At 36.8% G+C, this 3,476-nt stretch overlaps 1 pseudogene; it reads left to right on the plus strand.

Moving 5' to 3' along the window:
- LOC110259776 lies at positions 1,168–1,729 on the plus strand (annotated as a pseudogene).

Genomic DNA, 3,476 nt, shown 5'->3' on the forward strand with positions numbered 1-3,476 from the left:
AAGTTCCCAGGTTAGGGATCCAATCAGAGGTACAGCTGCTGGCCTAAGCCACAACTGCAGCAGCTCAGGATCTAAGCCATGTCTATGACATACACCACAGCTCAAGGCAACAATGGATCCTTAACCCACTGAGCAAGGTCAGGGATCAAACCCATATCCTCATGGATCCTAGTTAGGTTCATTAACTGCTGAGACACAAAGGGAACTCCCATAAGAAAGTTTTCACCTTTTCATCAGAAACAATTAAAATCTGAATATATTGGCATATCTTTAAAAGGTTGAAAAAGATCTATCAACCTAAGAATTTTACGTTGAGGAAAAACATCCTTAAGAAATGAAGCTAAGATAAATATATTTTCAAGAAAATAAAAACTTGGGGAATTCATCACCTAAAGGTCCACACAAGAAGAAAGTTGAATATAAATTTCTTTAGGCTGAAGAAATGCTAAGCCTGAGTTTCACTAGGAAATAAAAAATACTGGGAGTTCCTGTTGTGGCTCAGTGGTTAACGAACCCAACTAGCATCCATGAGGACGTGGGTTCGATCCCTGGCCTCACTCAGTGGGTTAAGGATCTGGCGTTGCTGTGAGCTGTGGTGTAGGTCACAGACGTGGCTCAGATCCTGCATTGCTGTGGTTCTGGCGTAGGCCAGTGGCTACAGCTCTGATTCGACCCCTAGCCTTGGAATCTCCATATGCTGCTGGTGTGGCCCTAAAAGACAAAGACAGACAAAAAATAAATTAAAAAAATAAAAAAAAAATACTGTGATTAGTCACTTTGTGGGTAAATACAAAAATTTATTTTTTAATTTCTTTAAAATAGTGTATACATTTAAAAAAATAACATATTTGTGGAGTGTTCGACAACAAAGGCACAAAAAAGAAGAGGGTATAATAGTAATACACTGTTATACATTTCTTGCATTAAAACTGAATAGGCATAATATTACTTGAACACAGACTATTTCAAATGCAATATTGAAAACCAGAGTCCCTACTGTATAAACATAGAAGTTAGAGCTATTAAGACCATGGTAATGAAAAATTAAATAGTAAAAACATTTAAATAGTCATAAAAAATGTAGGGACAAAAAACAAAAAAAATGTATGAGATGCTGTTTTCCTCTGTGCTGCCTGAGGAGGTGGCAGCCTTGTCCTCCTCAGCATCATGACCACGTTCAGGCCTTTCCTAAAGACAAAGACGGTTAAAAAGAAGACCAAGGGGAGCTCTCACTGTGGCTCAGCAGGTTAGGAACACAACATTGTCTCTGTGAGGATATGAATTTGACACTTGGCCTTGTTCAGTGGGTTAAGGACCTGGCATTGCCACAAGCTGCAACATAGGTCACAGATGCTGTTTATATCCTGCATTGCTGTGGCAGTCCACCCAAGACCCATCAGACCAATGTGTCGAAATTAAGTGGAACTGACAAAAACCCAGGGGCATTTACAATAATGTGTGCAGGAGATATAGGGGACAGATCGTGATACCCAACATTGGTTATGGGAGCAACAGGAAAACAAAGCATGTGCTGCCCAGTGACTTCTAGAATTCCTGGTCCATAACATCAAGGAGCTTGAAGGGCTTCTAATGTGGAACAGATATTACTGTGCTGAGATTGCTCACAACATCTCCTCCAAGAACAGCAAAGCCACTGGGGAAAGAGCAGCCCAGCTGGTTATCAGTGACCAGTCCCAAGGCCAGGCTCCCCAGGGAAGGAAATGAATGAACAGCATGTGTGCGTTTTATGTTTGCGTGAATAAAACTATAAAACTATTAACTATTAGTTTAGTTAGTAAAACTAAAAAAGCTCAGATTTGCATTATGCATTTTAACTTGCCACAATCTGTATTCAAGTAATATTATGCCTATTTAGTTTTAATGGCTATTCAGTCAACTATGTATATATAACAAATAGCCAGATGGTACATTTAAAAAGAACCATTTAAAAAATTAATTATAGATGCTCTCAACTTTCCAAATAAAAGCCAAACAATATTACACTGGATTTAAAAGCTAACTCCAATTGTGTGTCATCTACAGGAAATGCATTTTAAATATTAAGTTACAAATAGTCTAAGAGTAAGAGGATGGGAAAGTAAAGAAAACTTCTGACAACCAGGAATGTTAACAAAGATGAGACGGGGCATTTTATAAAAATGTCAATTCAACATGAAAATAAAATGATTCTGAATCTCTATATACCGAATAACAGAGATTCATAAATCTATGAAGAAAAACTGAAAAAGAAAATCCATAAACAAAATTAGACAAATCCACATAGTTGAAATTTCTTAAGAAAATTACTGAGGAATATCAATCAGAGGAAGTTCCTTTTTGGCTCACTGGGTTGAGCATCTGGCATTGCAGCAGCTGTGACACAAGTTGCAATTGAAGTGCAGGTTCAGTTCCTGGTCTGGGAACTCCTACATGCCACAGGTACAGGGGAAAAAAAAGACAGCACAATAAAACTGAAATTTATAGAATAATTAATCCAACAATGGAACCTAAAAAGCCTTTGCAAGAATACATTTAATAGGTGGAACATAAAATATTATTGATGTATAAGAAACTGAACAGTTTTTTTGAACATCTAATTTCACATTAAATGGAGGCATATTGTGGAAACTAATCCTGAATGGTTATCGGACCTGAGAAGTATACATACTACTTACTGAAGCTAACGGGAGTGATTTCCGTTTGAAAGCAGGACTTCCTGTCCACTTAATACTATATTGGTATCTACTACATTACATGGAAATACCCTATGAGTAATTTTCCATTCCTTAACTGGAGGACAATGTTGTCTCCAATGCCGATGCCTCAGACACCTTGTAATTTTATGTAAGGAATTTCAGTGGACTTGATTCCTTTTTCAGCTTGTTACCTATATGTGATTATCCCAAGAAAGCATAATCTCTTTTCCCTAAAACTCACTTTTTATCAACTAATTATGTTTAAACTAATTACCTTAGTACTGCCCCCTTCAAGAATGGGCATACAAGTACATACCCTCTTGATTATATGATCTTTAGAATGGATGGATTTTTGGGTAGATTTCCTAGAATCATCTCCTTGGGCCCTGAGTTACATGAATTTTGGCAGTTTATTCTGAAGTGTTAATTTCTTATTATAGCTTATTTTGTAGTTTTATTGTGACTATTTTTCTGTGATATCTAAGGTCACAAAGATTTTCTGTGGTATTTTCTTAAACAAATTGTGATAGATCCAAATAGTAAAATGAAACAAAGTCTCCAAACAATAGGCTGAGCTACCTAGAGCACAAAAGATCACACATAAAATTACAGAACAAGTAAACCTAGTGAAAAATAGCACATCAGTTGTTACATAGTCCAGAAGTGAGGGTGTGTAAAATGCAAATGGATGCAAGGAAAATTTGGGAGCTGGTGGAAATCTTCCTTATCTTGATAGGGTTGAAGATCATTTGGGGGTATACAATTTACAAACACAACAAA

Source organism: Sus scrofa, chromosome 2 (assembly GCF_000003025.6).
Source record: "Sus scrofa isolate TJ Tabasco breed Duroc chromosome 2, Sscrofa11.1, whole genome shotgun sequence".
Lineage (NCBI taxonomy): Eukaryota > Metazoa > Chordata > Mammalia > Artiodactyla > Suidae > Sus > Sus scrofa.